This window comes from Callithrix jacchus, chromosome 11, assembly GCF_049354715.1.
Source record: "Callithrix jacchus isolate 240 chromosome 11, calJac240_pri, whole genome shotgun sequence".
Lineage (NCBI taxonomy): Eukaryota > Metazoa > Chordata > Mammalia > Primates > Cebidae > Callithrix > Callithrix jacchus.
In genome coordinates this window covers 74,576,125-74,601,540 of record NC_133512.1, presented here as the reverse complement: position 1 = coordinate 74,601,540, position 25,416 = coordinate 74,576,125, and the positions used below count along the sequence as shown (strand labels likewise).

At 39.5% G+C, this 25,416-nt stretch overlaps 1 long non-coding RNA gene across 1 annotated transcript in view; it reads right to left on the bottom strand.

Moving 5' to 3' along the window:
* The window catches only part of LOC144578388 (uncharacterized), a 72,004-nt gene that overhangs the window by 9,060 nt on the left and 37,528 nt on the right, over window positions 1–25,416 (bottom strand). The window contains exon 2 of the long non-coding RNA XR_013524062.1: window positions 20,952–21,048. This is a non-coding gene — a long non-coding RNA (uncharacterized LOC144578388). The remainder of the gene's footprint in view (window positions 1–20,951; window positions 21,049–25,416) is intronic.

Here is a 25,416-nt window from a genome sequence, read left to right as displayed (position 1 = left end):
GTCTATTTTGTTGATCTTTTCAAAAAACTAGCTCTTGGATTTATTGATTTTTTGAAGGGTTTTTCGTGTCTCTATCTCCTTCAGTTCAGCTCTGATCTTAGTTATTTCTTGTCTTCTGCTGGGTTTTGAGTTTTTTTGATCTTGCTCCTCTAGCTCTTTCAATTTTGATGATAGGGTGTCAATTTTGGATCTCTCCATTCTTCTCATATGGGCACTTATTGCTATATATTTTCCTCTAGAGACTGCCTTAAATGTGTCCCAGAGATTCTGGCATGTTGTGTCTTCGTTCTCATTGGTTTCGAAGAACTTCTTTATTTCTGCCTTCATTTCATTGTTTATCCAGTCAACATTCAAGAGCCAGTTGTTCAGTTTCCATAAAGCTGTGTGGTTCTGAGTTCATTTCTGAATTCTGAGTTCTAACTTCATTTCCCTGTGGTCTGAGAGACTGTTATAATTTCCGTTCTTTTGCATTTGCTGAGGAGTGATTTACTTCCAATTATGTGGTCACTTTTAGAGTAGGTGTGATGTGGTGCTGAGAAGCATGTATATTCTGTGGATTTGGGGTGGAGAGTTCTGTAAATGTGTATTAGGTTTGCTTGGTCCATGCTTGAGTTCAAGTTCTGGATATCCTTGTTAATTTTCTGTTTGGTTGATCTGTCTAATATTGACAATGGGGTGTTAAAGTCTCCCACTATTATTGTGTGGGCATCTACATCTCTTTGTAAGTCATTAAGAAGTTGTTTTATGTATCTGGGTGCTCCTGTATTGGGTGCATATATATTTAGGATTGTTAGCTCTTCTTATTGCATTGACCCTTTTACCATTATGTAGTCCTTTTTTGTCTTTTTTGATCTTTGTTGGTTTCAAGTCTATTTTATCAGAGATGAGAATTGCAACTCCTGCTTTTTTTTTTGCTCTCCAATTGCTTAGTAAATCTTCCTCCACCCCTTTATTTTGAGCCTTTGTGTATCCTTTCATGTGAGATGGGTTTCCTGAATACAGCACACTGATGGGTTTTGGCTTTTTATCCAATTTGCCAGTCTGTGTCTTTTGATTGGGGTGTTTAGCCCGTTTACATTTAGGGTTAATGTTGTTATGTGTGAATTTAATCCTGCCATTTTGATGCTAGCTGGCTGTTTTGCCCATTACTTGATGAGGTTTCTTCATTGTTTCGATGCTCTTTACCATTTGGTATGTTTTTGGAGTGGCTGGTACTGGTTGTTCCTTTCTATGTTTAGTGCTTCTTTCAGGAGCTCTTGTAAAGCAGGCCTGGTGATGATGAAATCTCTGAGTACTTGCTTGTTTGCAAAGGATTTTATTTCTCCTTCACTTATGAAGCTTAGTTTGGCTGGATCAAGCAATTGTTTTAAATGTGTGGTAGAAAATTCTGTAGATTTAAGTTCATCATTTTAAATTGGATTCAAGTTATATAATCCTAGTCATTTAGTTTTTCAATTACTTACAAAAAGACTGAATGTGGTAATTATAGAAATAATTATTAATATATAATTCAAAGCATAAGTTAATTATTATAATTCTGATTAATAATAAAAATTATTTGATAAATATCTTTATTTATCTATGATAGTTAACTTTATTTTTTTTAATTTTTTTTTTTTTTTTTTTAATTTTTTATTGGATTATAGGTTTTGGGGTACATGAGCAGAGCATGCAAGACAGTTGCGTAGGTACACACATGGCAGTGTGCTTTGCTTTTCTTCTCCCCTTCACCCACATTTGGCATTTCTCCCCAGGCTATCCCTCCCCACCTCCCCCTCCCACTGGCCCTCCCCTTTTCCCCCCAATAGACCCCAGTGTTTAGTACTCCCCTTTCTGTGTCCATGTGTTCTCATTTTTCATCACCCACCTATGAGTGAGAATATGCGGTGTTTCATTTTCTGTTCCTGTGTCAGTTTGCTGAGGATGATGTTCTCCAGATTCATCCATGTCCCTACAAACGACACGAACTCATCATTTCTGATTGCTGCATAATATTCCATGGTGTATATGTGCCACATTTTTCCAATCCAGTCTATTATCAATGGGCATTTGGGTTGATTCTAGGTCTTTGCTATTGTAAACAGTGCTGCAATGAACATTCGTGTACATGTGTCCTTATAGTAGAATAATTTATAGTCTTTTGGATATATACCCAGTAATGGGATTGCTGGGTCAAATGGAATTTCTATTTCTAAGGCCTTGAGGAATCGCCACACTGTCTTCCACAATGGTTGAACTAATTTACACTCCCACCAACAGTGTAAAAGTGTTCCTTTTTCTCCACATCCTCTCCAGCATCTGTTGTCTCCAGATTTTTTAATGATCGCCATTCTAACTGGCGTGAGATGGTATCTCAATGTGGTTTTGATTTGCATCTCTCTGATGACCAGTGACGATGAGCATTTTTTCATATGATTGTTGGCCTCATATATGTCTTCTTTCGTAGAGTATCTGTTCATATCCTTTGCCCACTTTTGAATGGGCTTGTTTGTTTTTTTCCTGTAAATCTGTTTGAGTTCTTTGTAAATTCTGGATATCAGCCCTTTGTCAGATGGGTAAACTGCAAAAATTTTTTCCCATTCTGTTGGTTGCCGATCCACTCTAGCGACTGTTTCTTTTGCCGTGCAGAAGCTGTGGAGTTTCATTAGGTCCCATTTGTCTATTTTGGCTTTTGTTGCCAATGCTTTTGGTGTTTTGTTCATGAAGTCCTTGCCTACTCCTATGTCCTGGATAGTTTTGCCTAGATTTTCTTCTAGGGTTTTCATGGTGCCAGGTCTTATGTTTAAGTCTTTAATCCATCTGGAGTTAATTTTAGTGTAAGGTGTCAGGAAGGGGTCCAGTTTCTGCTTTCTGCACATGGCTAGCCAGTTTTCCCAACACCATTTGTTAAACATGGAATCCTTGCCCCATTGCTTGTTTTTGTCAGGATTATCAAAGATTGTATAGTTGTATGTATGTTGTGTTGCCTCCGGTGCCTCTGTTTTGTTCCATTGGTCTATATCTCTGTTTTGGTACCAGTACCATGCTGTTTTGATTACTGTAGCCTTGTAGTATAGTTTGAAATCCGGTAGTGTGATGCCCCCCGCTGTGTCCTTTTTGCTTAGAATTGACTTGGCTATGCGGGCTCTCTTTTGGTTCCATATGAAGTTCATGGTGGTTTTTTCCAGTTCTGTGAAGAAAGTCAATGGTAGCTTGATGGGGATAGCGTTGATTCTGTAAATTACTTTGGGCAGTATAGCCATTTTCACGATATTAATTCTTCCTAACCATGAACATGGAATGTTTCTCCATCTGTTTGTGTCCTCTCTGATTTCGTTGAGCAGTGGTTTGTAGTTCTCCTTGAAGAGATCTCTTACATTCCTTGTGAGTTGTATTCCAAGGTATTTTATTCTTTTTGTAGCAATTGCGAATGGCAGTTCGCTCTTGATTTGCCTTTCTTTAAGTCTGTTATTGGTGTAGACGAATGCTTGTGATTTTTGCACATTGATTTTATATCCTGAGACTTTGCTGAAGTTGTTTATCAGTTTCAGGAGTTTTGGGGCTGAGGCAATGGGGTCTTCTAGGTATACTATCATGTCGTCTGCAAATAGAGACAATTTGGCTTCCACCTTTCCTATTTGAATACCCTTTATTTCTTTTTCTTTCCTGATTGCTCCGGCTAGAACTTCCAGTACTATATTGAATAGGAGTGGTGAAAGAGGGCATCCTTGTCTAGTGCCAGATTTCAAAGGGAATGCTTCCAGTTTTTGCCCATTCAGTATGATATTGGCTGTTGGTTTGTCATAAATAGCTTTTATTACTTTGAGATACGTTCCATCGATACCGAGTTTATTGAGGGTTTTTAGCATAAAGGGCTGTTGAATTTTGTCAAATGCCTTCTCTGCGTCAATTGAGATAATCATGTGGTTTTTGTTTTTCGTTCTGTTTATGTGGTGAATTACATTTACAGACTTGCGTATGTTGAACCAGCCTTGCATCCCCGGGATGAATCCTACTTGATCATGATGAATAAGTTTTTTGATTTGCTGTTGCAATCGGCTTGCCAATATTTTATTGAAGATTTTTGCATCGATGTTCATCATGGATATTGGCCTGAAGTTTTCTTTTCTTGTTGGGTCTCTGCCAGGTTTTGGTATCAGAATGAAGTTGGTCTCATAAAATGATTTGGGAAGGATTCCCTCTTTTTCGATTGTTTGAAATAGTTTTAGAAGAAATGGTGCCAGCTCTTCCTTGTGTGTCTGGTAGAATTTGGCTGTGAACCCGTCTGGACCCGGGCTTTTTTTGTGTGGTAGGCTCTTAATTGCTGCCTCAACTTCAGACCTTGTTATTGGTCTATTCATAGTTTCAGCTTCCTCCTGGTTTAGGCTTGGGAGGACACAGGAATCCAGGAATTTTTCCATTTCTTCCAGGTTTACTAGTTTATGCGCATAGAGTTGTTTGTAATATTCTCTGATGATGGTTTGAATTTCTGTGGAATCTGTGGTGATTTTCCCTTTATCATTTTTTATTGCATCTATTTGATTGTTCTTTCTTTTATTTTTAATCAATCTGGCTAGTGGTCTGTCTATTTTGTTGATCTTTTCAAAAAACTAGCTCTTGGATTTATTGATTTTTTGAAGGGTTTTTCGTGTCTCAATCTCCTTCAGCTCAGCTCTGATCTTAGTTATTTCTTGTCTTCTGCTGGGTTTTGAGTTTTTTTGGTCTTGGTCCTCTAGCTCTTTCAATTTTGACGATAGGGTGTCAATTTTGGATCTCTCCATTCTCCTCATATGGGCACTTATTGCTATATACTGTCCTCTAGAAACTGCTTTAAATGTGTCCCAGAGGTTCTGGCACGTTGTGTCTTCGTTCTCATTGGTTTCGAAGAACTTCTTTATTTCTGCCTTCATTTCGTTGTTTACCCAGTCAACATTCAAGAGCCAGTTGTTCAGTTTCCATGAAGCTGTGCGGTTCTGGGTCTGTTTCTGAATTCTGAGTTCTAACTTGATTGCACTATGGTCTGAGAGGCTGTTTGTTATGATTTCAGTTGTTTTGCATTTGTTGAGCAGTGCTTTACTTCTAATTATGTGGTCAATTTTAGAGTAGGTGTGATGTGGTGCTGAGAAGAATGTGTATTCTGTGGATTTGGGGTGGAGAGTTCTGTAAATGTCTATCAGGTTTGCTTGTTCCAGGTCTGAGTTCAAGCCCTGGATATCCTTGTTGATTTTTTGTCTGGTAGATCTGTCTAGTATTGACAGTGGAGTGTTAAAGTCTCCCACTATTATTGTGTGAGAGTCTAAGTCCTTTTGTAAGTCCTTAAGAACTTGTCTTATGTATCTGAGTGCTCCTGCATTGGGTCCATATATGTTTAGGATCGTTAGCTCTTCTTGTTGTATCGATCCTTTTACCATTATGTCATGGCCTTCTTTGTCTGTTTTGCTCTTTGTTGCTTTAAAGTCTATTTTATCGGAGATGAGAATTGCAACTCCTGCTTTTTTTTGCTTTCCATTTGCTTGGTAAATCTTCCTCCATCCCTTTATTTTGAGCCTTTGTGTATCCTTGCATGTGAGATGGGTTTCCTGGATACAGCACACTGATGGGTTTTGGATTTTTATCCAATTTGCCAGTCTGTGTCTTTTGATTGGTGCATTTAGTCCATTTACATTTAGGGTTAATATTGTTATGTGTGAATTTGATACTGCCATTTTGATGCTAAGTGGCTGTTTTGCCTGTTAGTTGTTGTAGATTCTTCATTATGTTGAAGCTCTTTAGCATTCAGTGTGATTTTGGAATGGCTGGTACTGGTTGTTCCTTTCTATGTGTAGTGCCTCTTTTAGGAGCTCTTGTAAAGCAGGCCTGGTGGTGACAAAATCTCTGAGTACTTGCTTGTTCGCAAAGGATTTTATTTTTCCTTCACTTCTGAAGCTCAGTTTGGCTGTCTATGAAATTCTGGGTTGAAAGTTCTTTTCTTTAAGAATGTTGAATATTGGCCCCCACTGTCTTCTGGCTTGTAGTGTTTCTGCCGAGAGATCTGCTGTGAGTCTGACGGGCTTCCCTTTGTGGGTGACCCGACCTTTCTCTCTGGCTGCCCTTAGTATTCTCTCCTTTATTTCAACCCTATTGAATCTGACGATTATGTGCCTTGGGGTTGCTCTTCTTGCGGAATATCTTTGTGGTGTTCTCTGAATTTCCTGCAATTGAGTGTTGGCCTGTCTTGCTAGGTGGGGGAAATTTTCCTGGATGATGTCCTGAAGAGTATTTTCCAGCTTGGATTCATTCTCTTCGTCCCCTTCTGGTACACTTATCAAACATAGGTTAGGTCTTTTCACATAGTCCCACATTTCTTGGAGACTTTGTTCATTCCTTTTTGCGTTTTTTTCTCTAGTCTTGGTTTCTCATTTTATTTCATTGAGTTGGTCTTCGACTTCAGATATTCTTTCTTCTGCTTGGTCAATTCGGCTATTGAAACTTGTGCATGCTTCGCGAAGTTCTCGTATTGTGTTTCTCAGCTCCTTTAATTCATTCATATTCCTCTCTAAGTTATCCATTCTTCTTATCATTTCCTCAAATCTTTTTTCAAATCTTTTCTCAAGGTTCTTAGTTTCTTTGCATTGATTTAATACACGATCTTTTAGCTCACCAAAGTTTCTCATTATCCATCTTCTGAAGTCTAATTCCGTCATTTCATCACAGTCATTCTCCGTCCAGCTTTGTTCCCTTGCTGGTGAGGAGTTTTGGTCCTTTCTAGGAGGCGAGGTGTTCTGGTTTCGGGTGTTTTCCTCCTTTTTGCGCTGGTTTCTTCCCATCTTTGCGGATTTGTCCGCTGGTCGTCTGCGTAGTTGCTGACTTTTCGATTGGGTCTCTGAGTGGACACCCTGAATGTTGATGATGAAGTATTTCTGTTGCTTGGTTTTCCTTCTACCGGTCTAGCCCCTTCGCTGTACGAGTGCTGAGGTCCGCTCCAGACCCTGCTTGTCTGGGGTGCACCTCTAGCAGCTGTGGCACAGCGAGGGATGCTACCAGTTTCTTTTTCTGCTATCTTTGTCCCAGGATGGTGCCTGCCTAATGTCAGTCTTTTGGATATAGAGGGGTCAGGGAGCTGCTTGAGGAGACAGTTTGTACTTTATAGGGGTTTAATTGCTGAGCTGTGAGCTGTGTTGTTCATTCAGGGCTGTTAGGCTGCTATGTTTGATTCTGCTGCAACAGAGCTCATTAAAAAAACCCTTTTTTTTCTCAAATGCTGTGTTGAGGGGTTTGGGCTTTATTTTTGGATGTCCGTTGAGGTCCTGCCCAGCTAGGATGCAGACTAGCCACTGTTTGCCTGCCGAGGCTCCGCCCTGCTGTTGTGAGGCTCGCCCTGGCTCCGCTGTTCTGCTGTTCTCCGCCACGCCCTGCGGCGGAGTCTCTCTGTTGTAGCAGGTTGCCTTGGCGATGGCAGGCTGCTTCAGCAGTGGGCGTGTATCTCAGTAGGGACGGGTTGCCTCGGCAATGGCTGGCTGCGTCAGCAATGGGCGTGTATCTCAGTTGGGGCGGGTTACCTCGGTAATGGTGGCCGCCCCTCCCCCTCAGAGCGTCTCGGGCCGTCTGCACGGGGCTTGTTTGAAATCGCGGTTTTGTTCATCCCACTGGGCCAATCCTAACGCTCTGTTCCTGCAATCCCCTGGGCTGGCCCACTGTTCAAGTCTAGCTCAGTCTCAAGTCCAGCCCTCTCACGTCTCCAGTTGCCGGTTCAACGGGGCACCCGGACAAGTGCGCCCTGTGGGGAGCGCTGGGTAGGGCCGGCCGCCGCCACCCCGGCTGCCGGCTTCGCCAGGCGGAATATCTGCCTGGCGTCCCGCGTCTCCTCTTCACTTGGGAATTTCCCCGTTCCGTGAGCAATAAATATCAGTCTGGAAATGCAGCTCAGACTCACCTCTCCGCAGACACAACGAGAACTCCAATCCTGGGTTGTTCTCACAGCGCCATCTTGAGTCCTCGCCCCGATAGTTAACTTTATGTGTCAACTTGGCTCAACCATAGTGCCCAGATATGTGGTTAAACATTATTCTGGATATTCCTGTGGGGATGTTTTGGGGTTAGATTGACATTTAAATCAGTGGACTTTCACTAAGGCAGACTGGCCTCCATAGTGTGGGTGGGCCTCATCCAATCAGTTGAAGGCCTGAACAAAAGGCTGACCTGCCCTAAGCAAGAGGGAATTTTGCAGGAAACATCTTTTCAGACTTAAATTGCACCATTGGGTCTTCCTGGGTCTCTAGCTTCCCAGTCCACCCTGCAGATTTTGAACCTACCAAACTCCATAATCCCATGAGCTAATTCTTTAAAATGAACATTTTCTATATATGCATACACATCCTAATGGTTCTGCTTTTCTGGAGGACTCTGAATAATACACATGGTGCCTAATTTTTAAAATGTAAAATACATATTGTATTAGAGTTCTCAGTTTCAAACAATAGAATCTGACTCTGGCTGACTTAGCTATGTTTTCCATGAGCCCATTGAGTAAGCCTTGGACTGGCAAAGGAGATTGTCTGACAGCCTCAAGGTGGGTTATCTTGTTTACCTGCTATCCCAGAGGATTATCAGAGGGACATCTGGTGATCATTCACAGCAGCCAACCCTACCCGAGTCTGTATTTTAGTCAACCAATCATTCAAACAATATCAATATAATCTTCTCAAACATTAATCTAAATACTCTCATTAGTACATTCATATTGATAAATTTAGGCCAGTGTAAATTTATATATTTCTCCCCCCTTGTTCTATCTCTTTTAGGATATATTACTATACGTACTCCTTCCTTCCTTCCTCTCTTCCTCCCTTCCTCCCTTCTTTCCTTCCTCCTTCTCTCCCTCCCTTCTTTCTCTTCCTTTCATCAACACAAATTAGATAAATCTTGCAATTCATTTTGTGTGTGCATTTTTATTTTTGTGTGTGACTTTATATATGTATACCTCAGGCTTGTTGGGATCTGATTCCAGGTAAAATCTGGAAACAATGGGAGATCATACAAGAATGGTAGAAGAATTGCTTTTTCCTTGAAAGGTAACTGAGATGAGAGAATCACAGGGTCTTATCTACCTCCAAGCAGAAGGGGCCTCCTTAGGCAGAGGGGTAGGTGGTGCCTCTCCTGGAGAGAGGCTCAGGGGAGCTTAGAGGTTTGACATCTCAGCCCCTAAATCCTTCCATAAGTTCCCATACCAATTCAGGGTCCCTTTCTTTCCCCTAATTTTCTTATAAGAGACAGGCATGGTAATAAATTCAACTGATATGAATTTTAAATTTGATTCTCTAGTGTATTATCCTGCAATTAGTTTTGTTAAGAGATTTTTATAACATAATCATAGGCATTCCATGATTTTCTGTTTTCTGTAAACTAAGAATTTAGAAAGTTGGGGTTTTTATTATTTCTTTAAGCTATTCAATGCAGTTGGAAGTAACTGACTTATCCCTTAAATTCCAAACAATCTTCATATTTTTCCTGTGGTAGCAGCTTCTGGGTCACTAAAAGCCTTGCCTTTAATGGATACTCTAGATGTTAATTGTATGACCTAATTTAATTAGCACATTTGCCACTATGTGTGTTTCATGTGATGCCAGAATCCACCATCCGTCTCTTAGTATTAGCTAAATTTTAGGAGCCACCACTCCCAAATAGTTCAGATAACCTATTCCAATTTTTCTCTATTTCTATGCATTTCTGTTGCCTGTAATCACTTTTGTAATAGATTTCTGTATCAAAAGTTATTAGTCACAAGGAGAAAAAGTTACTTTGGCTGATTAAACAAACTGTGCTTTATATTAGGATATTAAGAAGCTCATAGAAGTGTAGGCAGAGCTAGACAATGAGCTTTGAGGCTATGCTTCTAGGGAATATGCTCCAGTCCATATGTTAGGACCTCCCTGATAAAGAAATGTCTACCATAGCCCTTACCAAGCATTGACATCAAGACACTGACTTTTCTGCAACCACTGTTACTCTGGTGCCAGGAACTCAACTTGCAGCCACTGACTTCCCTCAAAGCTAAATTCTGCGAACATTAAGGTAGAGCTAAGCTCTAAGGGATTTTGTTAGGGAAAACATCTATATGAGAAAAAATGGGAGCATGCTAGAATAGCAGGGAGAGCCATCATACCTCCAACAAAGTCTGACTTTGAGTTCAGGAAAAGGGAGTTAGGGTAGGTAGAATTATGCTGGGCTGCTGTACAGTCTAAAACATATTAGGAAAGGTCCATCAGGGAGTCTTTCGGCTGACATCAGTTGTCAGAGGACAGGAATTGAGCCTGCCTAGGTAGCCTGAGGCACTCATTGAGCAGCCATGTGGGAGTGTGGCCTCAGTGCGGATGGCTTTTTTAGGGCAGCAGCTGGGGCCCCATGGCTAATTTTACTCCCCACAGTCGGAGGTCTCGTGTGCACTCTTGTGGTGGCTACACCTCTGTCACCATGCCTTGCCAGTGTGCAGATGCTCCTGCCCCAAGTTGTCCTCTTGCAAATCTAAGTGCCATGTGAGTGAGTCCCATTTGGAACGTAAGTAACATGCCTGTGTAGTGATTGCAAAGAAGACTGGGGCGGAGGCATCAAATTCATAAACTACAAATTCCTCCAGTATAACAAGGTTGTTAAAAAATAGGTTGGGCAGACAGAAAACATCACAGATGTTGTTCACAATAATGAAAATAAAGTAACATAATAAAAGACGTGAAGATGTGCCTACTTAGCTACTTTATCAACATTTAGTGAATGGTTGAAAAGAACAAGTTTTGTCAACGTCTTTTAGCATTAGAAGAAAAAAAAAACAGAAGAGAACAGCAACTGGGGGAAAGAAAAAGAGAAAAGATGGAGAGCAGAGATGAGGGAGAGATAGGAGCAGGAGTGAAAGGGAAGAATCTAGAGGACATGTTAAAGGAAAGAAGTTGGAGGGGATGGGAAGTCATGGGGGGATGGGGAAGAGCTGGGAAAGAAAGGAGAAAATTCAAATCCAAGATGCAGCCTCCAATGCCCACACTTCTAACCACAATAATCCAAGATGACATGACAGTAAGTGGTAGTTGGACTTGATCCCAGGTCTCTCTCTTTTTTAAAAGATGAGGGTCTCACTCAGGCTACAGTGCAGTGTCATGAGGCAGCCTTGACTGCTCAGGCTCAAGCCATCCTTCCACCTCAGCCTCTAGAGTAGCTGGGATAATAGGCACATGCTACCATGCCTGGCTATTTTAAAAATCATCTGTAGAGATGAAGTCTTTCTATGTTGCTCAGGCTGGTCTTGAGCTCCTGGGCTCAAATGATCCTCCTGCCTCTACCTCCTAAAGGGTTGGGCTACCACCCCCCATCCCCAGATCTCTTTTAGCCCATTGTTTTAAGGGCCTTTATTTTATTAAAATGCCCCCTGGACAAATCAACCCTACAGAAATAATTTTTTGCACAATAAATGTTTTCACTTGATTTGATGCATAGAAAACTATAAAATCCAATACAAGTTAGAATGGAAGCTTATTAATGGAAATAAGCCTTTTACTCCATCTAGTCAAAATAATAATTAACTAGCGCCTTCAATTCTGTATTTTGCTGTTTGTTGAGACCTTGCTCCTAGATGTCCTCTATCCCAGAAAGTAGCTTATAAGTTTATTTCTTGTTAATCAGATATTGAGTACTAAACATTGCAATTTCTATGATAACCTGTAGATGGCACCTCAGCTGGTGCTCCCATTTTCTCCTAAGTTCATACAATTCTGATAAGACTATATGATGTACAATTTAGATAAAAGGCATTTGAGATAAGTCAAATGCAAAATGTAAGTAAATTGATTAATTTTTTCTGGTGCAAATTCTCATTTTATTTAGGCCAACATAATTACAGCTTTATAACATGATTTCAGACTATAATGACATTACTGTGCTAATCCTGAGCAAGTCAATTGAATTTTATATAGTAGCTATAACAATCAGTAATATTTTATAGCTATATGATAGCTGTTATGAATATTAATTGCCACTTTCAATGGCTCCTGGACTACCATCATTTATTCTCTATTCCTTTGACTTTACAATGAAAGTCTAAACTAAAATTGACTTATTATTTTCTATGCAAAGCAATTTTTAAAAACGCTTTTAAAATATTTTGGATTAGTCTGATTCTCTCTTCCTATTTTTAATGAATGAAAATAGTAGAAGTAGATTATTTTGGAATTAAAGCCTATATTTACCCTTCTATTACTCATATTTCAGCTAGTCCTTATCCATACACATAGATTATATTATTTTCTAGCTATTCTAAATGAAGAAAAAATTGAAAAGAAAAAACTTTAGTGGGTGAGTCAACCCATAAAGAAATGAATCACAAAAATCTGAATAGTTAGGTAAATTTTAGAATAAAGTAACTGTATTTAAAATCAATAGCTAAGTATGACCTTGAATAAGACCTGTTCAACAATATTTAGTGAGCATTCTATTCTTTACAGTATTACTGTATATACAAATAATACATCCCAACTATGACAATACTTTTTTTTTATCAAAAACTTTATTCCAAGAGTAGAAATAAAAGAAAAAAGTGTTTACTTCAAATATATTCTTGAAGGTAAGACAAGTAGAAGACTATACATTAAATTCATTTTAAAATATTACCCAAAATAATACAAACACACAAGAAACTTGGAATATAGGACAGGATAAGAGGAAACACAGACACAGAATATAGGATAATGGTCTAAACTATGTTTGGTCTGAGGAAATAGGAGACAGAGAATCAGAGGAGGATATGGAGAAAAAGTCTAATGTAGCAGACTTGTTTAGGATGGGTTCTAGGACTAAAAATAACCAAAGGATTTCTGATTTTAGCTCCAACATGTAAAGAATTTGAAAGTCATCACCTAATCCTTATGACGTGAAAAAGTCTAAACAAACTGAAAGTTAACACTTTTCTTAGACCATCAGAGAATTGAAATCATAGGACAACCTGACACCTAAAATCTGGAAAGTGGCAAAGCAGCCAAGATCCACTTGTGTGGAATAGGATCTGTTGGGACCATAAACTTGTAGGAACATTGAAATGGTCATTTTGACAAAGTTCTGGAGACTGAGTATGAACTAATTTGAGCTTGAGAAACTATAGGGGGTGGTATTAGGAGAGGCTTCTACATGTTTTGTGGGTTTTATCTCCATGAACCCCATGAGGTTCACAAGTGAAGATCTAAGAAAAATCCTCTCCTGTTTCAGCAGGGGGAAGGGGAAAAGTAACCACAGCTCAAGCATTCCTCAAAACAAAGGCCTCCTTATCCAAGGGAATAAATTTCACTAGGGTCTTATCTCCCTGAGGAAGGGCAATTACCTAACTTGCAGTCCCTGCTAGCCTTCCAGTCTCACCTAAGTGGAGAAGAAAAGGAGAAGAAACATTTCTGAATGTCACAGCCCAAGGACTCAGAACCACAAAAAGACTGACATTTAATCACAAGATTATAGACTACTTTCTCTCCCCTACATTTTGTCACCACATCAACAGGGCTCCAGAATAATAACAGTGGGTTACAAGTGAAAGAAATGCATGATAAAGACTCTACTTAAGAAGTAGAAAAGAATTCAAAGACAACAAAGAAGGAAATAAAAAAAGACAAGGACAAGAGGAAACTGAAGCCTTTAGCACCTACCACTACAGAAAACATTAAACACAGCCCAGCTCCTAGTCGGGCCTATGTAGCAGATATATCACATCTGAATTTCAACAATAAAAGTACAAGGCATTCTAAAAGGTAAGAAGAAAACACAATCTACAACACTTTGGGAGGCCAAGGTGTACAGATCACCTGAGGTCAGGAGTTTGAGACCACCCTGACCAACATAGAGAAACCCTATCTCTACTAAAAATACAAAATTAGCTAGGCGCAGTGGCACATGCCTGTAATCCCAGCTACCAGGGAGGCTGAGGCAAAAGAATGGCTTGAACCCAGGAGGTGGAGGTTGCAGTGAGCTGAGATTGAGCCATTGTATTTCGTCTCAAAAAAAAAAAAAAGAAACCCTACAATCTAAAGAGACAATGCAAGCATCAGCACAAGGCTTATATATGATATATATTGGAATTATGAGATAGAAAATTTAAAACTACTATTAATATGTTAAGGGTTCTAGTGGAGAACACACAGGAATAGATGGATAATGTAAGCAGAGAGATGGAAATGCTAAGAAACAATCAAAAGAATCAAAAACACTGTAATAGAAATGAAGAATACTTCTAATGGTTTTACAATAAGACCAGACATGGCCAAGCAAAGAATCAGTGAAATTGAAGATATGCCAACAGAATTCTACTAAACCAAAATATAAGGAGAAAAAAGAATGGCAAAACCAGAAAAGAATATCCAATAACTGTGGGACAATTACAGAATGTGTAACATATGTGTAATTGAAATATTGGAAGGGAAGGAAAGAGAAAAAGGAGCAGAAGAAACATTTGATGTACCGATGGTTGAAAATTTTCTAAAATTAGTGAAAGACACCAAGCCACAGATCCAAGTGGCTCACTGAACATGAGGCAGGAAAGGATCAATGACCAAACAACAACCACCACAACGTCACCATCAACAACATCACTATCAACAACAACAACAACAAAAAAACTACAGATAAACAAAGACAGAAAAAACCTTCAAAGAGGCCAGAGGGGAAGGAGAAACACTTTAGCTAGAGAGGAACAAGGATAAGAATTACATTGGCTTTCTCATGAAAAACCATGAAACAAGTGAAGAGTGGGGTTACAATATTTAGTGGTGAAAGAACAAAAACATCAACCTAGATTTCTTTATCCAGTGAAATTATCCTTCAAAAGTGAAGAAATCAAGAATTTCTCAGACTAACAAACTGAGGAAATTTGTCACAAATAAACCTTCCATGCAAGAAATTGTGAAGAAAGTTATTCAGAGAAATGGAAAATTACATAGGTTAGAAACTTAGATCTACAGGAAGGAAGAGAGCATCAAAGAAGAATGAATGAAAGCAAACTAAAATCTTTTACTTTCATTCTTAATTGATATGATAGAGATAGCTGTTTACCCAAATAATAATAGTAACAATGTATTGTGTGACTATAGCATAATTGCTCTATGAGTTCTTCTTGCCTGCTGCCCAGAAAAGCCAAACACTGAGAACAGCAGAACCTGCAGTAGAGAAAGTTTAATAATCTCAGGACTAGCCAAGTAGAAGGATGAGAGATGTTTCTCTGCCTTCTCAAAAGCTCAGAAGCTAGGATTTGTAAGGATAATTTGGTGGGCAGGGGGCTAGGAAATGGGTGCTGCTGACTGGTTGGGAGGAAATCATAGCAGTCTTTAAAACGGTCTTTGTGCAATGAGTCAGTTTCTGAGTGTGATCCCAGGACCGGTTGATTCAGTTCCTTCATATGAGTCCTGGGTTTGGGTGGAGTCAGCTACTTGCCAGAATACAAAAGTAAAAACATCTCAAAGACCTACCCTAGGTTTTACAATAATGATATTATTTGTAGGAGCAGTTGGAGAGAATACAAGTCTTGTGACCTCTGGATACATGACTCTTGAGCAGTAAGTGATTATAGAAAAGCAAGCTAAAGAATAATGGCTGGTTATTGTTTAACTGTGCCTATGCTTTAGCAGGATTCAGGCCCTGCCCATTATCCTAAACTTGTAGTTTTTCATTAGTCTTACAAAAGGTGTTTCAGTCCCCACAGAGGTCAGCTTTGAGAGGTAATATCATTTTTGCTTCAAAGTTAAAACTATAAACTTAATTCTTTCCAGAGTTAGCACGGCCTACATCCAGGAATGAGCCAGAGTTGTTAGCTTGTGAAATGAAGTTAGCACCAAGATGAAGTCAGTTAGGTTAGATTTCTTTCACTGCTATAATTCTTGCAAAGGCAGTTTCAATAGTTTATGGTTATATGAAATGAATAGCAGCAATGTGAGAAGGAAGGAACTGGACTCTGTTGTCAGGTACCTGCAGTATCCATAAAGCACTATTTGGAAGTAGACTCAGATTAGTTCTGTATATATATGTTACCAACTTTAGGACATCCTCTAAAAAGTTTTTAAAAAGAGGAATAGTTGACATGCTAAGAGAGAAAAAAATGGAATGATATAAATGCTTGGGCAAAACCAGAGAAGACAGAAAAAGAGGAGAGGGAAGAAAATATAAAAATGAATCTAGATATAGATCTTATACTTTTCACAAAAACTAACTCAAAATAGATCATAAATGTAGAAGACAAAACCACCATACTTCTAGATGTTAACATAGAGTAAAATCTGCCTGACCTTGGATTTCATGAGTTTTTAGATACAAAAGAAAAAACTGGTAAGTTAGACTTCACTAAATTTAAAAATTTCACTCTGTAAAAGACATGGTTAAAAGAATGAAAAGTTGATCCACAAATAAGAAAAAGAACAACATTATTTTAAAATGGTCAAAATAGCTGTACATTATCTCACCAAAGAAGACACATGGACAATAAATAAACATAAGAAAAGATGCTTCATATCATATATTATAAGGGAAATACAAATTAAAACAATAAAAAAAAATCATTCCATGCCAATTAGAATGCCCCAAATCCAAAACACTGACAACACCAAATGCTGTTAAGGATGCAGAGCAACAGAACTCTCATTCATTACTGATGGGAATACAAAATGCTACAGCCACTTTGGAAGATAATTTGGTGGTTTCTTACAAAATAAAACATAGTCTTACCATACATTTTAGCAATTGTACTCCTGAGAATTTACCTAAATGAGTTTAAAACTTATGTCCACACAAAAACCTGCACAAGGATGTTTATAACAGCTTTATTCATAATTGCCAAAATTTAGAGGCAACCAAAATGTTCTTCAGTAGCTGAACAGATAAATTATGGTATATCCCGATGATGAAATGTTATTCAGCATTAAAAAGAAATGAAGTAGTAAGCCATGAAACGACATAAAGGCATGTTAAAAGTACATTATCTAGTGAAAGAAGGTAATCTGAAAAGGCCACAGACTTTATTGTCTCAACTATATGAAACTCTGTAAAAGGCAAAACCAGCTGGGCACGGTGGCTCACACCTATAATCCCAGCACTTTGGGAGGCCGAGGCGGGTGGATCACGAGGTCAAGAGATCGAGACCATCCTGGTCAACAAGGTGAAACCCCATCTCTACTAAAAATACAAAAATTAGCTGGACATGGTGGTGTGCGCCTGTAGTCCCAGCTACTCGGGAGGCTGAGGCAGGAGAATTGCTTGAACCCAGGAGGCGGAGATTGCGGTGAGCCGAGATTGTGCCATTGCACTCCAGTCTGGGTAACAACAGCGAAACTCCGTCTCAAAAAAAAAAAAAGGCAAAACCATGGAAATCGTAAAAAGGATCAGTGATTACCAGAGGTTGCAGGGAGAGAGGGATAAATAGGAGAAACATAGGGAAATTTTTTGGGCAGTGAAACCATTCTGTATGATACTATTGGTAGATATAATGTATTATCTATTTGTCTTAGTCCATGGACACCACGAGTGAACTCTAATGTGAATTAAAGACTTTGCATATAATGATGTATCAGTGTAGCTTCATCAGTTTTAACAAAAGTACCACTCTGATATGGGATGTTGATAGTGGGGGAGGCTGACAGTAGTATGATAACTCTCTGCTTTCTGCTCAGTTTTGCTGTGAACCTAAAACTGCCCTAAAAAATAAAGTCTAGCTGGGTGCAGTGGCTCATGCCTGTAATCCCAGCATGTTGGGAGGCCAAGGAGGGCAGATCCCTTGAGGTCAGGAGTTCAAGAACACCCTGGACAATATGGCAAAAACCTTATCTCTACAAAAAATACAAAACTTAGCCAGGTGTGGTGTCTTGTGCCTGTAATCCAAGCTACATGGAGGCTGAGGCTAGAGAATCGCTTGAACCTGGGAGGTGGAAGTTGCAGTGAGCCATGATCACACCACTGCACTCCAGCCTGGGTAACAGAGTAAGATTCCATCTCAAAAAAATAAATAAAATAAAGTATATTAAAAAAAAGACAAACTACAGACTGGGATAAAATATATGAAAGACATATATTTGACAAAGGACTTATATCCAAAATTATCCAAAGTTCTTATATTAAGAACTCTTAAAACTCAACCAAAACCAAAACCATAAGAAAAAAAATGAAGCAAAAGATGTGAACAGATTCTTGGCCTCAGAATATATACAGATGGCATGTAAGTTTATGAAAAGATGCTCAACATCATTGTAATTAGGGAATTGCAAATTAAAAGAACAATTAGATACCACTACACATAACTCAAATGGCTAAAATGAAAAACAACAACAACAGACAATAGTAGACACTGGCAAAGATGGGAAGCAATAGGAACACTTATTCATTGCTGGTGGAAATGCAAAATTATACAACAATTTTGACAGTCCAGCAGTTTCTTACAAAGTTAAGCACAGACTTATCATATGATTCATAATTGCACTCTTCAGATTTCATCTAACTAAGTTGAAAAATTAGGTCCATGTAGAAAATTACACATAGAAACCTGTAAAGGAATATTTCTATCAGTTTTATGCATAATTGCCAAATCCTGGATGCCATCAAGATATCCTTCAATAGGTGATGAATAAGCAAACTGTGGTATATCCATACAATGAAGTGTTATTCAGCAATAAAAAGAAGTAAGATATCAAGCCCAGAAAGATACAGAGGAACCGCAAGTGCATATTACAAAGAAGCCCGTCTGAAAAGCTACATACCCTACAATTCCAGATATATGACATTTTGGAAAAAGTAAAAGTGTGGTAATGACAAATAAGATCAGTGCTTGCTAGAGATTCAAGGAGGAATAAAAAGTATGAATAGGCGAAGCATAAGGGATATTTAGGGTGGCAAAACTATTCTGTACGGTACTGAATGATGGATGCATGACATTATGTGTTTGTCAAAACCATAGACGTTTATAATACGAGAATAATTTTTTTTTCTTTTTTTGAGATGGAGTCTTGCTCCATAGCCCATGCCAGAATGCAGTGGCGCAATCTCAGCTGACTGCAACCACTGCCTCCCAGGTCCCGGTTCAAGCAATTCTCCTACCTCAGTCTCCCATGTAGCTGGGATTACAGGGATGAACCACCATGCCCAGCAAATTTGTGTGTGTGTGTGTTTTTTAGTAGAAAGGGGATTTCATCATGTTAGCCAGCCTGGTTTTGAACTCCTGACCTCGTGATCTGCCCGCCTCAGCTTCCCAAAGTGCTAGGATTACAGGCGTGAGCCGTCGCGCCTGGGCCTACAAGAGTAACTTTTGATGTAGATAAACCAACTTTTAACATAAAACTAAAGGCAAAAGGAACTGCATATAAATATTTTACGCTAGCCAATGAAATAGTTTCTCAGGGGAGTACAAGTTAATTCAGATATTGCTATCAGTGTTTACAGGAATTAGACAAGTAAATGAATGGTAGAAAATTTGGGAAACATACTTCTCACCAAAGGAGTGGAAATTTACAGATCATCAAGGGAAGGATGCTAAAATGATCCTGGTAGTAATGAATCAGAGTTGGAGACATCATTAAGAATTTATGTTTGGGAGGACAAGGCGGGTGGATCACGAGGTCAAGAGATCGGGACCATCCTGGTCAACATGGTGAAACCCCGTCTCTACTAAAAATACAAAAAATTAGCTGGGCACAGTGGCACGTGCCTGTAATCCCAGCTACTCAGGAAGCTGAGGCAGGAGAATTGCCTGAACCCAGGAGGCGAGGTTGCCGTGAGCCGAGATCGCGTCATTGCACTCCAGCCTGGGAAACAAGAGCGAAACTCCGTCTCAAAAAAAAAAAAAAAAAAAAAGAATTTATGTTTTATGTTTAATTCAAATAGATAAGGTGATTACACATAAAAATATTTATAGATATGCATATATACACAGGCCGGTATACACGTATATATTTATTTGCTCTGTTGGCTGACAGAACCTTAAAGAAATGACACTCTACAGTAACAAGTACATGCAGCATGCAGTATGGGTTTCTAATGCTATTCTCCAGTAAACTGGATAGGGGTCCTTAAAGTAATGGCTGATTCTAGGACTGTGCAGAAAATATGTAAGATAAGCTTGGAGCACTTTTTGGTACCAGAAAGTAAGGAACAAAACACACAAAAAAATCCAGATCAACAGGAGTATATCAAAGGGGTGCAAAAGTCAAAAGAGCTCTCAATGGTCAAATATGGAACAAAGTATTGGTTTATAACCCAAAATATAAAATAAGTAACCATGAATCCATAATGATATAAATTATTGAACAAATTGACAAACCTGCATGCTACACATGTACCCCAGAAGTTGAAAAAATAAAATTAAAAAAAATTAACAAATCAGGGAAAAGAGAGAACTCTCCTATGCAGAAGTCCAAATCAGGTATGTAGATACTCCACCCAATTTTATAGACAAACTCAGGCTTGAGAGTAACAAAATAGTTAATACTCATTGAATGCCAATCATATGCCAGAAATTAATACAAAAACAACCAACATATGATGTAAATGCTTTTAGTGTACCCATTTTAAAAGTAAAGAAACTAAGGAACAATAGTCACGCAGCTACTAAAGTGACACACTGCTTAGAACATGAGTGCTTTTCTCCTGTTTCTTCTATTTGTCCTCAGTTTCTACATTTTCCTTAGTGAGACTTCACTTATACAAGGAAAAATTATGTTCCAAAAAAAGTCTATAAAGAAAATAGTCAGTACTATTCATGCCCTGTCTGCTTTCCCCTTCTCACAACTACTAAGAGTATTCAGGTGCCTGTAGTGAAGGCAATCAGAACTTGAGTGTTTAGCAAGTCTAAGAGTTCAGAAGTGCAGGTGGAGAAGAAGCTGTGGAATCAACTATAGCATAGAACAGAGATTCTTAACCATTCTGGAGTCATGGAGGTATCACTCTTAAGATCTAATGAAAGCTGAAGCCCTTCTGCCCAGAAAAATATACCTCTGCTTACTCACTCAGAATTTCAGGGTGTTTCTGGAGTCCTTCATCCACAGAAAGCCAGGCTTAGAAAAACTGACCACAACAGCAGCCTCCCAAAGAGGACCAGCACACCTACAGGGAGAAAAGTGGGGAGGCCATTTCAGTTGCAGGAATGGAATGGCACTTCCTTTCCTTTGCCTACATTTAAATTTGACTGCTAAGAAATTCCTGTGGATGATCTAGTAGTCCTTTTTGAAAACAAATAATCTGGGGAAAGTAAAGAGATGGTGATCCATTAACACTTTAGTGTAAGTGAATTCATTCAATGAGACAGAGTTTTGCTCTTGTTGCCCAGGCTGGAGTACAAAAGCGTGATCTCGTCACACTGTAACCTCTGCCTCCCAGGTTTAAGTGATTCTCCTGCCTCCGCTTCCCAAGTAGCTGGAATTACAGGCGTGAGCCACCGCACCTGGCTGGAAATTAAATTTTTAAAAAAGTATCTGCTAGGTTCCAGGAATAGTGAAAGTCAATTCATGTACATCATTACCTTTAATTATCCTAACAGATTAAATAAACGAAGATCAGAAGCTGCCATAGAGAGTGACTTGTCCAAGTCAGCTGATTAATGACAGCCAGGATTCACTGAACCCAGATTACTTTTCCTCCAAACAAAGCCCTTTCCCCACAGTAATTTCTTTGGAGTAGAATCTGGCCATTCCTTCTAAGAATGTTTCTCTAAGGAAATGTAGGTCAAAGTCTTGCGTTACAAATACAATTTTGAAACACGACCTGTTTTTTAAATGGAGACTGTCTATATTCATTTTAATCATAATACTATTATTTGTTCTGTGGTGGGAGGGGTTCTTCACAATATACAGAATTGGCCTAATGGGCTTCTTTAATCAATGCTTGCTTTTTAGATGATCTCCCTGCAAATCCATTGGCATCATCCACACAAACATATGCCTGCATGTTATTTAATTAACTGTGGAGTTATGAACATTGTGAAACATAAGTTTACATATGTTTTCAAACAACATATTTTAAATAAATTATTTGCAACCAGAAAATGAAGCTCATTTATTCATAATTTATTTCACTAATGTCTGTTGAGCATCTTCTCTTTGCCAAGCACTGTAGCTGGATGGAGGCTACAACAGTGAACCAGATAGTCCCTTTCCTCAAAGAGACTATGTCTCCTTAAAAATCACAATGTACTTTGAGGGTTTTTTAAAATTATTATTATAGTGACCTTATGGAGTAAAACTAAGAAAAATAAATAAATGTATTGAGAAAAAAAAGGCATGGAAATAGCCTTTTCACCACATAAAATATAAATCAGCAGCATCAGATTGTGCTGCTCATCTGGTGCACTTAAAAGTGTTTCTTGGATGAATGCCTGTCATTCAATCAGAAATCCAATGCTTTCACTACATGGAGTGCATTACAAGTTGCAGTGGGGGAAATATGGACATGTTCTTAAGCAGCCTGCAGTCTAATGGAGGAGACCAGGCAGGCCAAAATAAACAAGAAAGCTCTAGGTCAGGATTTGACAAGCGTTTTCTGTAGAGGACTAGATACCGAATTTTAATTTTAGGCTTTCTGGCCCATATGGTCTCTGTTGTAATTATTCAACACCGCCATTGTAGTAGGAAAGTAACCACAAACAATATGTAAACATATGAGCATGACTGTATTCAAATAAAGCTTCATTAACAAAAACAGACAACAGCCTGGATTAGATGAACAAGCTGTAGTTGCCAGACCCTTGCTCAGGTAAAGGCATCCCTTCCTTCCTTACCATAAAATGTGGGTCCTTCTCTAAGAGATGAGGCCATCTTTCAGATACATAAGCTATGCTTGGGTCAATGACCCTTTGAGTCACTCCATTCCTATGCTGGAACTTCCATAAAATCACACATAATGCCACCTTTCAACATTAAAATAACAAATTAAAATTACAATTGGTGAGAAAAGTGGGGAGGCCATTGCAAGTGGGGAGTGAAACAGGCCCAGACTCAGAAAGGGAGAGTATGAGGGTACAAAGGACAGCCTAATGGAAGAAAGTGAATGCACAGGCAAGAATGTAGCAGGAGCTTTCCATGCAAGGATAGGGTGAATCCTTGGAGCTGGAATTTTAATTCAATTTGAAAAACAAGCGAGGGCCTGTAAGGGAGGGACAGACTCAATGTAGTGAGAATTAAGGCAGAAAGAAGTTAGTCTGGAAGCTAAGAGGGATCTAGATAATAATCTAGGCATAGAGTGCTTAAGGTCTGTATTCCCACCAAGACCTTGGTGAAGGAGCTGCAGGTGTAAAGTTGCAGGAAAGAGAAAGCTGATAAACCATGAACAGGCCATCTGGTACAATAGCAGTACTGACCAGATTGGGTGGCATAATCCCAACTCCAGCACTTTGCATACAGAGCAGAGGTGAGCTGAACACCATAATCTTGAGGCAGATATCTCTCATGTCAGCACCAGAGGCAGCCAGCTGATGTCATAAGCCTATGTCAGGTGCTCCACACATGCAGTAGACCACCTCCAGCTAGTCTAGTACTTGTTTATCTGACAAGTTCAGACACTGCTTGTCAATGAGCAACACTCAGAGGCAGTTCACAGTTTGTCTTTAAAAAACATAATCCATTTCCCTTCCCTGAACCTCATCCCCTGAAATCTAGACTGTCCTGGATGTTTCCCTGTGTCCACTTGGTGCTCAATCTTTGGTGTTCTCATATTTTTCTTTCTCTTTAATGAGCTGAAGCCTAATTTCTACTTGGCCACTTATTTTCACACTTTTTAGATTTTTTGTTTGCTTGTTTTCTTGCATTTCCATGTCCTACTCCTCCTTAACATCCACCCTACTACAATGTTCGATAAACATTAATTGAATTGAATTTCATTTTCTGTGTGTTCTACTGTATAACTTCTGGACAACTTGATAGGGTGTTTCAAGGCTCTACTTTTTGTTTTCATCTTTTCAAAGAGGTCTTGCTCTGTTGCCCAGGCTGGAGTGTCTGGAAGGGCTTAAGTGATCCTCCTGCCTCAGCCTCCCAAGTAACTGGGACTACAGGCACACATCAACATGCCCACCTATTTTTTTTTCACTTTTTCAGAGATGGAGTCTGGCTACATTGCCCAGGCTAATCTTGAACTCCTGATCTCAAGCAATTCTTCTACATCAGCCTCCTGAGTAATTAAGATTACAAGCACAAACCACCACACCTGGCTTCCAAGGCTCTACTTTTTAATCACAGCAATGCAAAGGAAAATGTAGATGTTTGAGATTGCCTGAGAGAAGCTGCCAAGCCAGATAGATCTCCACTCAGAGAAGATTCTATGACTAAAGACCCATTAGCCCAAACAAAGAGCTTGAGAACCCTATGGAGAATACTGATCTCAGGCTTGAACATGTGATAAACAGTGGTGTGAAGAGGATCCTTACCCAGGAATAATGACATGATTAGGCATTAGGGAAGTGTCACAACTTGGGCTCCCTCGGGAGCAGAATCTGAGTTTAGCATGCAGGATGCTTACTAAAATGCATCCTTAAGATCAGTACCTGTGGGAAGGAGAGAAAGAAAGTTGGATTTGAAAGTGGAGAAGTGAAGCTGTTGTGCAAGCCTAACATCAGCCTTGGCTGACCATGAGGGGAATGCTGGAGCTAGAATAAACCTTCAAAGTTAACCTGAAATGGGCCATAATGCCCAGGCTTTTATACTCCCCTATCAATCAGTTACTACATGTAAACTGTCCTGACTTTAAACAATGCCACTCTGAGAGGCTGAGGCAATCCCTGAAGGGGCTGAGAGCTGAAGGTGGTTTGCAAACAGCACTCCCAGCAACTGGGACAACAAATCCTTCATTGAAGGATCTGGACAGTGCCTCACAGAGTTTACCCTAGTGAACTGTTTGTGCTGCTTGATCCACTCTGTATGTATTCTTGATCCACTCTATAGCAGCTCTTCGAGGATTCTAGTGGACTACTTTTCATGGGAGAACTTAGCAGAGAAGGTCAAGGGAGTGAATTGTGTTCCTGCCACTCCAGCTAGTCTCAAGGCTGCAATTGATACTCATCATCACCCTCCCCCACTATCCATTCTAGATTCACCTCATGCTTGTCTAGCATCTCTGCTGGTCTCACTGTCATATCAACTCTAAACAAGGTTACTGTGCTTTCCCATCCACCAGAGGGCCACCAAAGTTGTCAAACATATTCCTCCCTTCTCCCTCTTGATGATTAGGATCAATTCCTGCTTCCAGGATGGTGACTCTCCTTCTTACCTGCAGGTCCCTTGGCACAAAAAGCCTGAAGTGCTCAGGTGGTAGTCAGTTTAAAATTTAAAGGAATTTTTGCTTAATTCCCTGTAAGATATGTCCCCACTTTAAGACTCAGAACCTCCAAACCTCCAGAGCTCAGAGCTGCAGAGATGGGAAGCACTGATTACTTGGGAGTGATGGCAAGCACAGACACTCCTGCTTGCACACTTTGCTTCCTGGGCC